A 13,640-nucleotide genomic window follows, 5' to 3' on the forward strand; every position below is an offset into this window, starting at 1 on the left:
CAAACCTTCTACCCCCAAGGCAGGGAACGACCCCGACCCACTGCCCGCGGATGCTCTTAGGGCCAAAAGCACAGGAGGTGACCATGGCTCCTGTCTCTCTTCCAGGCGCAGCCACCCTGTTCCCACTGCCCGGGCAGCAGCTGCTCTTCCCCACGGCCTGGGCACCCCCAGTGGGGGCGGCCCCACAGGCCCCACCACCAGGTATGGCACCCCTGTCCCCTCGGCCACCCCGACACCTTTTGGCACCCAAGAACCCTGGGCACCTTCAGCCTCCCCCTCCCCTCTCCATGGTCACCTTCACCATCCCACCTCCCCTGTTCCCCCCCCAGCAGTTCTGGCACGGGGGCTCAGCAAGCCCGGCTGAGTGTCCCTGCCCTCGCCTGCCCAGTGAATCCCAGTTCCTGAGAATTTCCCCAATACTTTTTTTTTTTTTTAGAATCATAGGGTTGGAAGGGACCTCTGGAGATCATCTAGTCCAACCCCCCTGCCAGAGCAGGGTCACCTAGAGCAGGTTACACAGGAACATGTCCAGGCGCGTTTTGAATGTCTCCAGAGTTGGAGACTCCACCACCTCCCTGGGCAGCCTGTTCCAGTGCTCTGCCACCCTCAGGGTAAAGAAGTTCCTCCTCATGTTTAGGTGGAACTTCCTATGTTCCAGTTTGTGCCCATTGCCTCTTGTCCTGTCCCCGGGCACCACTGAAAAGAGCCTCGTCCCATCGTCCTGACACCCACCCTTTCAGTATTTATAAGCGTTGATAAGGTCACCCCTCAGTCGTCTTTTTTCCAGACCGAAGAGACCCAAATCCCTCAGCCTTTCCTCATAAGAGAGGTGTTCCGGTCCCCTAATCATCTTTGTAGCCCTCTGCTGCACCCTTTCCAGCAGTTCCCTGTCCCTCTTGAACCGGGGAGCCCAGAACTGGACACAGTACTCCAGGTGCGGCCTCACCAAGGCAGAGTAGAGGGGGAGGATGACCTCCCTTGACCTGCTGGCCACGCTCTTCTTGATGCACCCCAGGATGCCATTGGCCTTCTTGGCCACAAGGGCACATTGCTGGCTCATGGTCATCCTGTTGTCCACCAGGACTCCCAGGTCTCTTTCCACAGAGCTGCTCTCCAGCAGGTCAGCACCCAACCTGTACTGGTGCATGGGGTTGTTCCTTCCCAGGTGCAGCACCCTACACTTGCCCTTGTTGAATTTCATAAGGTTTCTCTCTGCCCAGATCTCCAACCTGTCCAGGTCTCTCTGTATGGCGGCACAGCCTTGTGGTGTGTCAGCCACCCCACCCAGCTTGGTGTCATCAGCAAACTTGCTGAGGGTGCACTCTATCCCCTCATCCAGGTCATTGATGAATATGTTGAACAGGACTGGACCCAGTACTGACCCCTGGGGAACACCACTCGTCACTGGTCTCCAACTAGACTCTGTGCCCCTAATCACAACCCTCTGAGCTCTATCTTTCAACCAGTTTTCTATCCACCCCACTGTCCATTCATCTAACCCACACTTCCTAAGCTTCCCTATGAGGATGCTGTGGGAGACCGTGTCAAACGCCTTGCTTAAGTCAAGGTAGACCACATCTACCGCCCTCCCCTCATCTATCCATCTAGTCATGCCATCGTAGAAGGCTATCAGGTTAGTCAGACATGATTTCCCCTTGGTGAATCCATGCTGAGTACTTCTGATAGCTTTCCTTTCCTCCACGTGCCTTGAGATGACACCCAGAACGAGCTGTTCCATCATCTTTCCAGGGATGGAGGTGAGGCTGACCGGCCTGTAGTTCCCTGGCTCCTCCTTCTTGCCTTTCTTGAAGACTGGAGTGACATTGGCTTTCCTCCAGTCCCCAGGCACCTCGCCTGTTCTCCAGGACTTTTCAAAGATGATGGAGAGCGGCCCAGCAATGACTTCTGCCAGCTCCCTCAGCACTCTCGGGTGCATCCCATCAGGGCCCATGGACTTGTGAATATCTAATTGACCTAATTGATCCCTCACTCGATCCTCCTCAACCCAGGGGAAGTCGTCTTCTTTCCCTGTTACTTTATTCAATGCCTGGGACTCCTGAGGGCTGGGCCGAGCAGAAAAGACCGAAGCAAAGAAGGCATTCAGTAACTCTGCCTTCTCCACATCCTCCGTCACCATGACTCCTGCCTCATTCAGCAGTGGGCCTACAACTTCTCTGGTCTTCCTTTTGCTTCCAATATACTTGTAGAAGCTCTTTTTGTTGTGCTTGATGTCCCTAGCCAGGTCTAATTCCAAGGCGGCCTTGGCTTTCCTTGTTTCATCCCTGCACGCTCGGGTGGCATTCTTGTAATCCTCCCAAGGGGTCAGTCCCTTCTTCCACTTATTATAAACTTCCTTCTTCCACTTGAGCTTTTTCTGAAGCTCCCTGCTCAACCATGCAGGTCTCCTGCGTCCCTTGGCCGATTGCTTTCTCTTAGGGATGCACCGATCCTGAGCTTGGAGGAAGTGGTCTTTGAATATCAACCAGCTTTCTTGAGCCCCTTTGCCTTCCAGAGCCCTAGCCCACGGGATCTCTCCAAGCAGTTTCTTGAAGAGGTCAAAGTTAGCCCTCCTGAAATCCAAGGTTGTAATTTTACTTCTTGTTGTTGTTTTGTGGATAGTACCCATGATCCTGAACTCAATCATTTCATGATCACTACAACCTAGGGTGCCCCCAACCTTAATGTCCTCCACCAATCCCTCTGTGTTTGTCAGTACCAGGTCTAGAAGTGCTCCTCTCCTTGTTGGCTCCTGTACCACCTGTGTCAAAAAGTTGTCATCAATGCACTGGAGGAGCCTCCTGGACTGTGCGTGCCTGGCTGTGTGGTCTTCCCAGCAGATATCGGGGTGATTGAAGTCCCCCATGAGAACCAGGGCCTGCGCTTGCGAGGCTACCTTCAGTTGTCTGTAGAAAGCCTCATCAGTCTCCCCATCCTGATCAGGTGGCCTGTAATAAACACCCACAACAGTGTCCCTCATATTTGCCTTCCCTTAATCCTCACCCATAAGCTCTCAACCCGCTCTTCATCCGCCCCTAGTGAGAGCTCGATGCATTCCAAATGCTCTCTCACATAGAGTGCAATTCCACCACCACGCCTTGCTGGTCTGTCTTTCCTGAAAAGGACATAGCCATCCATGACAGCATTCCAGTCATGCGAGTTGTCCCACCACGTCTCAGTAACTGCAATGAGATCATGGCCCCGCAACCGCACACAGACCTCCAGCTCTTCCTGCTTATTCCCCATGCTGCGTGCATTGGTGTATAAGCATTTCAGAGAGGGAGTTGTGTGTGTAGTTTTGACCCTTGAGATGTGGTGTGCCTTCTGGCTTTCAGAAATACTGGCACACTGGCCCACGAGCGCTGAGCAACTACACCCTGGCACCTCACCAGCAAGCCCAGTACCATCCCCACCCCCCTTCAAATCTAGTTTAAAGCCCTCTCAATGAGCCCCGATAACTCTTGTCCTAGAACCCTTTTTCCCCTGGAGGTCAAGGTATTCCTGCCTGTTACCAGCAGGCCAGGCGTTTTGTAGATCAGGCCATGATCAAAGAACCCAAAGTCCTGCCGGCAGCACCAAGCTCGAAGCCAGGCATTGATCTGCTGGGTCCTTCTATTTAGCCCCTCATCATTCCCCGCAACTGGGGGAATAGACGAGAACACAACTTGCGCTCCCGATCCCTTGACCAGCCGTCCCAGGGTCTTGAAATCTTTCTTCATTGCCCTTGGACTTCTTCTTGTTACCTCGTCGCTGCCTACCTGAAAGAGCAAAAGCGGATAGTAGTCTGAGGGCCGTACCAGGGAAGGAAGCATCCTCTTCACGTCCTTGACCCGGGCCCCAGGGAGGCAGCAGACCTCCCTATGTACCGGGTCCGGCCTGCATATTGGGCCTTCTGTTCCTTTCAGTAATGAGTCACCTATGACAAGGACCCGTCTTTTCTTCTTTACCACAGAGGTTTTGATGCAGGGGGAGGTCTGACTAGACCTTGCTGATGGCTCCAGGGTAGGAGAAATAGGAGAAATATTGTGCTCGTCATCATCCAGGTTCCTCTGTAGAGCACTGTACCTGTTAAGTAATGGCACCTGGGAAGATGGGGTAGTCATCGGGCAGTCTCGAGTGCAGCGCCTGTTGCGCCGCGCAGGAACTTCCTGCCATTGCCCCCTGTCCTCCAGGTTACCGCCTTCAGTTGAGGTGAGAGAGGATATGGAGCTCTCTGTTGCAGGGGTTTTATCTGCCTGCTGGGTTTCTGTCATGGGATGCAGGATTCTGCTCCAGGAATCTATCTCCCTCTCGCATTCCCTGATGCTCCTCAACGTACTTACCTCCTCCCTGAGCTCCATGACTAATTGGAGAAGATCCTCTACCTGAGCACATCTCCTACAGGTATGCCCATCATTGCCATCCGACACTGGCGTAAAAGCAGGGCATGCCCTACAGCCCGATGTCTGTGTGGTAGCATGTTCCCACAAGAGCTCCGTCTGAGAGGCGGCATCAGACCTGGTGGTTGTGGAGCTCATGGACGCCACAGTCATCTTGCGAGTAGTTACCATCACTACCTAGCCGGGTTAGCAGTCTTTCAGCTCTGTCCTGCACGAACTGCTGTGCAGACCGCTGTGATTGGACTGGTGTGTCACACCCTGCTTGGGCACCCCCTTCTCCAGCCCAGGAAGTACACTCTCGTTGTGGTGCACCTGGGTGATACCTCGGGCCACACCCAGGGAACACCCACTTGCAGCTCGCTTGCTCAGTGTTTGCTCAGTGCGCAGCGACCTGGTTGCTGCGCTCCCAAAGTGTTTCTTTTATGAGGGGGGAGAGTGGTCCCACCCTCTGCTCGTTAACACCTGCCGCCAGGGGTAGTGGCTCCGCCCTCGGCTCCTCAGCTGCCCCGCCCCCCAGAAGGGCCGGGTACCGGCTCGGGCTGGCCCCTTTTCCTGGCTTTAAAAGCCTCAAAAACGAGCCCCTGGCCATTTCTTTGCTGCGATTTCCTTCCCCAGCACAGACTTACATGCACTGGAGCTGATCTCCTCGGCAAATGGTAAAACTGACCTTTAGTAAATTAGGAAACATGAGAAACCTCAAAGATAACAACTAACAGCAACTGTGGAGAAAAACATCATGAAGAAACACATCCGAGAGAAACAAAAGAGAGCTTCTCCAAAAGACTCCACAAGTGATTAACAGAATGAAACAGATGCATAGGAGAAGGGAGCTGATGATAATCGATCCTACCAGAAGGAAACACATGCACGGGAAAAGGGAGCTGATCCTACCAGAAGGAAACAGCTGCATGGGAAAGGGGAACTGAAGATCATCGATCCTCAGAAACAATTCAGAAGGAAACACACACATAGAAGAGAAAAAGGACTAATAATAACCAATCCTTATCAACAATTACTCTGTCTAAAAGAGGGAATACGTATGCAATATTGAATGTATATAAGACATGGTTGAAGTGTTAGCTGGTGTGCCTCTGACTTGAGTCACGCACCCAGCGCTGTGCTTTTGCTTTATTGACTTTGTCCCTATAATAAAATAAGTGCCATTTCTCTTTAAGGGATCTGGCTATTTATTACAATTTGGGGGCTCGTCTGGGAGAATTCACTTGGTTCCAGTGGGCTCTGAGACCCCAAGCAGGAGGTGCATCCCACCGATTTCGGCGGCCTGCTCGCAGGACTTCCCGGTGCCTGTTGAGACTCCAAGCTGATAATGCCACGAGAGGAGGGACTCATAAAGCAAAAGGGGTAAGTCTCCCCAGGAAAACCCGCGGTAGCCCCTAATTCTTGTGCACGAAGACCCAGGCAAGAAAACAGGACTGTAAGTACTGCTCGGTTGGGCGGGTTTGGGGCTTGATTGCTGCGTGTGTGGAACTTGGACCGGACAGTCCGGATCTGGGGAGCGAGTGTGGAGTCTTTCTAAGCACAGTTCCAATCTCCCGCGAGGGAATTGGCCAGTGAAGAGACGAAGCGTCAGAGATTGAGTGAAAGACAGCCCCGGGAAAATTGGGTGCTTGACTGCTGTGGTGAGCGGAAGACAGCCCCAGGGAAAAGGGGAGCGGGAAAGTGCCGGCAGATATACCCCAAGACAGTCCTTTGGGGATAAAATTGGCTCATTGGAATATTGATCCGGCTACAAAAATAAGGCTAAAGTTAAAATGATTCAGTATTATATGATAGAATGGACAAAGGAACCTCTACGAGCAGACCATTTCTATTGGCCTAGATATGGGCCCTTTGAAGGGTGGATGTGCCAGGCTTTAAACCTTTATGTAACCTCTAAAGAATCCTTCAGCCCAGAGGAGAGGGAATATGCCTCCTGCTGGAAAGGGGAGATTTGGCCAAAAGGAGTTAGTACCTTTCAAATAGCTGAGATCTCAAGGGAAGGAAAGGAGAAGCGGTGGGATCCTCTGGAAGTTTTGCCCCCCCTCCCTACCGCCTCCCTCCAACAGCCCCCCCTTCTCCTGGAAAAGAGCTGACACCTAGTGCTAGGAGAAGGTCGGACAGGTCTCAGAGGTTCATTGAAACAGTATCACTTCCAAACTCTCCTAGGTTACGGCGGAAACCTTCTGTTAAAGTCAAGGAATCGGAAGACCAAGACACGGTGCAGGAAAGCCCAGGAGTTAGTTTATTCCCCTTAAGGGAAGTACCCCTGGGGGGAGCACAAGGTGGGATAGGATTTGTAAACATTCCTTTGAAGGAATGTCCCTCCCCCAAGGAGGGGAAAACGATTGCAAAAATACTAAGATTAAGTCAGGAGGATGAATCCAAAATTAATCAGCAAGTTTGGGCTGTGGCTGGTAACAGAGGAGGTCTGAATATCCAACCAAGCAAAGTTTCTATAGAAAGGGAAAATCACCCCACACAAGTCAGGCAGTACCCCATTGCAATGGAGGGAAAAAAAGGCCTCCAGCCGGTAATTGAAGGACTCACCTCTGATGGGACCCTTGAACCCTGTATGTCTCCTCATAACACTCCTATCCTACCTGTAAAGAAACCTGACAGGACGTATAGGTTGGTGCAAGACTTACGGGAGGTGAATAAGAGAACTTTGGCTCGGTGCCCTGTTGTACCAAACCCTTATACCCTTCTGAGCAAAGTTCCCCCGGAACACAGCTGGTTTAGTGTAGTGGATTTAAAAGATGCGTTTTGGGCATGTCCCCTGGCTGAGGAAAGTCGAGATACCTTTGCTTTTGAACGGGAGGACCCAAACACCGGATGTAAACAGCAGCTTAGACGGACAAAGCTCCCTCAAGGGTTTATGGAGTCTCCCAACCTGTTTGGACAGGCTCTGGAGGAGCTGTTACTATCTTTTCACACCCCTCCAAAAACTCAAATCACTCAGTATGTAGATGACTTATTAATATCAGGGGAAGAGGAAAAATTAGTCAGAGAAGTAACAATTCAGTTATTAAACTTTTTAGGAGAGAAAGGTTTAAGGGTTTCCGAGGGAAAGTTACAATTTGTAGAACCAGAAGTACGATACTTAGGGCATATAATAAGTCAGGGAAGTCGCAAATTAAACCCTGAGAGGATTGCCGGAATAATATCCCTCCCACCCCCAACTACAAGAAGAGAAGTACGGAAGTTATTAGGACTACTAGGGTACTGTAGATTATGGATCGAGGGGTATACCCGGGCGGTGAAATTTTTATACGAAAAATTGACGGGGGAAGATAAGATAGAGTGGACACAGAATGACGATGAAAAACTAGAAGAACTAAAGTCAAAACTGATAAAAGCTCCGGTTCTGAGCCTACCATCATTAGAGAAACCCTTCTATTTGTTTGTCAATGTGGAAAATGGGATAGCCCATGGAATTTTGGCCCAGGAATGGGGAGGGGTGAGGAAACCGGTAGCGTACTTACCAAAATTACTAGATCCAGTCAGCCGAGGTTGGCATCCAAGCGGTAGCCGCTACCTCGATACTCGTGGAAGAAAGTCGAAAACTCACTTTCAGGGGTAAGCTAATAGTTCACACTCCACACTCTGTAAGGAATATCTTAGAAAGCAGATAAATGGTTGACGGATTCTAGGATGTTGAAATATGAGGCCATTTTACTAGACAACGAAGACCTAACCTTGGTAACAGATAAGAATCAAAATCCTGCCCAGTTTCTATATGGGGAACCTAAAGAGGAACTAGTACACGATTGTTTAGAAGTAATAAATTTTCAGACAAAAATTAGAGAAGTTTTGACCGACCAAGCCTTATCGGTAGGAGAAAAGATATACATAGATGGATCATCTAGGTGTATACAAGGGAAAAGAATGTCTGGATATGCAATAATAGATGGGAGTAACGTGACGATTATAGAAAAAGGAAAACTGCCATCTAATTGGTCTGCTCAAAGCTGTGAGTTATACGCCTTAAAAAGAGCATTAGAATTTCTAGCACATAAGGAAGGAACTATTTATACAGATTCTAACTATGCATTTGGGGTGGTACATACTTTTGGAAAAATCTGGGAAGAAAGAGGATTACTAACTTCAAAAAGAAAAGGACTAGTAAAGGGGCATCAGAAAGGATTAACACCAGAAATAAGGGGAAATAATCCAGCTGACCAAGAGGCGAAAGAGGCTGCTGAAAATGGGGAAGAGAAATTATTAGTTGTTCAACAGAGAAAAGAGGAGCGAGGTAATATTCCTCAATTCACTGAAGCTGAAGAAAAGGAATTGACTAGAATAGGAGGAGAAAAGACTCCGGAAGGAAAATGGGTGTTACCTGATAGGCGTCAGATAGTAAGTAAAACTTTAGCAAGAAAAATATTGGAGGAATTGCATAGAGAAACCCACTGGGGAACACAGGCCATTTGCGATCACTTTCTTAGAAAATGTGGATGCATAGGGGTGTTCGGAGTAGCTAAACAAATCACCGAGAGGTGTATAACTTGCCAAAAGGTGAATAAAAAGGTAATGAGAAAACCCACCCATGGAGGGCGGGAGTTGGCCTTACGCCCCTTTCAAAATATACAAGTGGATTTTACAGAACTCCCACAAGTCCAAAGGTGGAAGTTCCTCTTGGTGTTAGTAGACCATCTTACCCATTGGGTGGAGGCAATTCCAGTCACTAGAACAGCGGCTAATGTAGTAACAAAGATCCTGCTAGAACAAATTATTCCTAGATACAGAATGGTTCGTAGAATAGACTCTGACAGGGGAACACATTTCACCTCCAAAATACTCACCCAGAGAACTCAAGCCTTAGGCGCTCAATGGGAGTTACACACTCCATGGCACCCCCAAAGCTCAGGAAGGGTTGAACGAATGAATCGGACTTTAAAAAGGGCTTTAACCAAATTAATGATAGAAACTCAACTGTCATGGGTCAAGTGCCTCCCTTTAGCATTACTCAGGGTTCGAACTCAACCCAGAATGGATCTCGGAGTTTCTCCATATGAAATGATGTTTGCTTTGCCCTTCTTGGCTTCACAGCAGGAAATGGCTACTTCTGAAGGAGGGGAGGCTAGTATTAAACAATACGTAATGCAGCCTGCAAAGAACTTGGAACAACTAAGAAATAAAGGGTTGCTCCCACAAACTACCCTGTTGGATTTTAAGATCCATAACATTAAAATTGCAGAACGGGTTTTAGTAAAAACTTGGAGAGAGCAATCTTTAACTCCTCAATGGGAAGGTCCCTTTCAGGTGCTGTTGACTACGGAAGCTGCAGTACGGACGAAGGAAAAAGGGTGGACTCACGCCAGCAGAATAAAAGAACCAGTAGAAGAACCTAGAGGCTGGACTCTGACTTCAACTCCCGGGGACACCAGACTCACCTTAAAACGCCAACCAACGCGGTGATGTGTGGGAGAGGAACTGAATAAAACTTAGAAATCGCAGAAACCTGGGGAGTGAAACCAGAACTTTATCGTTGGTTTCGGGTACGGCCGGGGCAAACCTTAAGGAAAAGTAGATATCCTCCTTGGGGAAGAGCACTCCCGTTACAGACAGGAGGGTCAGGGTTGTATAAAACTGAAAACTCTCTGTTTGCACTTGCACGTGATTTATATAAAGAAGATAGTCGGCTATATCCTAACCTTGAGGAAGAACTACAGCCCCCTCCAGTACCCCGTAGTATACCTTGTCTGATACATCCCTGTGCTAGACATCATAGTTGGGTGAAGTGCGAATGTTTAGGTTGTAAGCAAAATTGGTATTACCATTCATCCCGAAGACATCCCTTCTGTTTAAATTGCCGGAAGCAAAATTTGAGTTTGGCTCAAACTCAGATACGATATACCAATATCGTAACATTGATTTGTGGGTGGGAATTGCTAGTGCTGGTTCTGTGGGAAATTCCTGAAGAATGGTGGGAAACAGTGGTTTCTAAGTGTAAAAAACGATTTTGCTTGGAAAAGAGATAAGAACCCTACCTGCTACGAGAGCCAGGGATACCGGATGAAAAGAGGATGGAGGGCAAGACCAGGTTGGCCACTGTACTCGCTGCCAAGAAGAATTATTTCTCAGCTGTTGGAAGCCCCCCAATAGGCATGAGAGGTAGGAGTATAAGCCATACTGGACCTCCACTCCTCGTATTGTTATTAGCGGTATCCTTAGTACCCAGTAAGGAATGCATGAAGTGTTACCAGCAGGTCTTCTGGAATAGGAAGATGGTTTCCACGATGACAGTGCATTCGCATATCAACAGCCGCTGTTATAACTGCTGTTAGTTAACAGTGTGCAAATACCACCAACACGAATACTGGGTTGGGAAGAGTTTAGGAATAGGCGGAACAAGACTAGGGGTGCATTGTCCGAGAGGGGAGCAATGGCTCTGCTTTACTAAAGCCGGGCATTGGGACATATCAGACGGAGGTGGGGTACAAGATATGATAAAAGCCGAAATAGTGAAAAATAAAATAGAACAAATTAAGAAAAAAATAACTCCAAAATTTGATGGAGAATTGCATGCAAAAATCAGAAAGCAGTTGGAGGAAGAAATAGGACTCCCAACATTAGGAAAGAATTTGTTTGTAGATTCGGGGGAAAGAATAAGCAGGGAATTAAATGTAACAAGTTGCTGGATTTGCGGAGGGCCTGTAATGACGGAAGAGTGGCCTTGGGAAGGGAGCAGTTTAGGGCCAGTGGAACTCCTTAAATGGAATCGTACCAGTAGCACACGAGAAGACCGACCTGAGGGATGGATTTTGAGTTCTATCACAATACGGGAAGAATGCCTACGGAGAGAGGGTAAAAATTATTTAAAGAGTGCGGGACATTCTCCTTGTAAAAGACTTCAAATCAGCAATGGGACTTCCACCTGGTGGTACCCCGAAAAGCCAAAATGGGTATGGGCCCTAAATAATAATACAGGAAATTGTGAATATGACAGTATGACCAGACTTCTTAAATGTCAAAAAAGGGTCCTAAACCCTTATCAAAACATCCCAGAAATATCCAAGTTTGGGGAAAATATAGCGGAGATGCAGACAGAGTTTTGGAAAGCCCCTGAAGGGTTATTCTGGATATGCGGCAAAAGAGCTTATTCAGAACTACCTTCTAAGTGGCCGGGTAGCTGTACCCTTGGTATTATCCAGCCGGGATTTTTCTTATTGCCTGGACCAAAAGGGGATGATTTAGGAGTACCGGTATATGAGTCCTTAAAAAGAACTAAAAGAGATATTCTAGGAGGATCTCAGAGGTGGGGTGAAGAGGATTGGCCTCCTGAACGGATAATCCAAGCATACGGACCAGCCACTTGGGCTCAAGATGGCAGCTGGGGTTACCGGACTCCCATTTACATGTTAAACCGCATTGTCCGACTACAGGCGGTTGTAGAAATAATATCTAATAGAACAGCTCGAGCAATAATAACGAAACAGCAAAAACAAATGAGGGCTGCGATCTACCAAAACCGATTAGCCTTAGACTACTTACTGGCGGAAGAAGGGGGCGTTTGTGGAAAATGGAACACTTCAGATTGTTGTTTAAAGATAGATGATAATGGGGATGCAATATTGGAAATAACAGAAGAAATCCGGAAAATTGCGCATGTACCGGTTCAAAAATGGGAATCTATGTTAAACGACAATTGGTGGAATAATGTTTTTGGGGGAACCTGGTGGAAGAAACTAGGCTACATTCTCTTATGTTCAATTGCTGGTTTATTATTTCTTCCTTGCTTAATCCCTTGTTTTATACGCTTAATTATAACAGTAGTCCAAAGCAAGCAAGTAGTTCCCATGCCCAAGACTCCAAAATTGGCAGCCTCAGGCTCAACTAAAAAGGTAATGGTATTAAGGAGAGTAAGAAATACTCCACAACAATTGGAAGAAGCAGAATCGTTCTATGAACAAAACAAATGGATTAAGCAAAATGAAAGTTATGGCTCAAGCCAAATGTAGTATAAAAGACAAAAAGGGGGAATTGTGAAAATTAGTGAAGGTATTGTTGGCTTTCACCATAATAACACGGCTATAAATCTTTGACTTATAAGGATAACTAACCTTTAGTAAATTAGGAAACATGAGAAACCTCAAAGATAACAACTAACAGCAACTGTGGAGAAAAACATCATGAAGAAACACATCCGAGAGAAACAAAAGAGAACTTCTCCAAAAGACTCCACAAGTGATTAACAGAAGGAAACAGATGCACAGGAGAAGGGAGCTGATGATAATCGATCCTACCAGAAGGAAACACATGCACGGGAAAAGGGAGCTGATCCTACCAGAAGGAAACAGCTGCATGGGAAAGGGGAACTGAAGATCATCGATCCTCAGAAACAATTCAGAAGGAAACACACACATAGAAGAGAAAAAGGACTAATAATAACCAATCCTTATCAACAATTACTCTGTCTAAAAGAGGGAATACGTATGCAATATTGAATGTATATAAGACATGGTTGAAGTGTTAGCTGGTGTGCCTCTGACTTGAGTCACGCACCCAGCGCTGTGCTTTTGCTTTATTGACTTTGTCCCTATAATAAAATAAGTGCCATTTCTCTTTAAGGGATCTGGCTATTTATTACAATTTGGGGGCTCGTCTGGGAGAATTCACTTGGTTCCAGTGGGCTCTGAGACCCCAAGCAGGAGGTGCATCCCACCGATTTCGGCGGCCTGCTCGCAGGACTTCCCGGTGCCTGTTGAGACTCCAAGCTGATAATGCCACGAGAGGAGGGACTCATAAAGCAAAAGGGGTAAGTCTCCCCAGGAAAACCCGCGGTAGCCCCTAATTCTTGTGCACGAAGACCCAGGCAAGAAAACAGGACTGTAAGTACTGCTCGGTTGGGCGGGTTTGGGGCTTGATTGCTGCGTGTGTGGAACTTGGACCGGACAGTCCGGATCTGGGGAGCGAGTGTGGAGTCTTTCTAAGCACAGTTCCAATCTCCCGCGAGGGAATTGGCCAGTGAAGAGACGAAGCGTCAGAGATTGAGTGAAAGACAGCCCCGGGAAAATTGGGTGCTTGACTGCTGTGGTGAGCGGAAGACAGCCCCAGGGAAAAGGGGAGCGGGAAAGTGCCGGCAGATATACCCCAAGACAGTCCTTTGGGGATAAAATTGGCTCATTGGAATATTGATCCGGCTACAAAAATAAGGCTAAAGTTAAAATGATTCAGTATTATATGATAGAATGGACAAAGGAACCTCTACGAGCAGACCATTTCTATTGGCCTAGATATGGGCCCTTTGAAGGGTGGATGTGC

Source organism: Chroicocephalus ridibundus, chromosome 17, assembly GCF_963924245.1.
Source record: "Chroicocephalus ridibundus chromosome 17, bChrRid1.1, whole genome shotgun sequence".
Taxonomy (NCBI): Eukaryota; Metazoa; Chordata; class Aves; order Charadriiformes; family Laridae; genus Chroicocephalus; species Chroicocephalus ridibundus.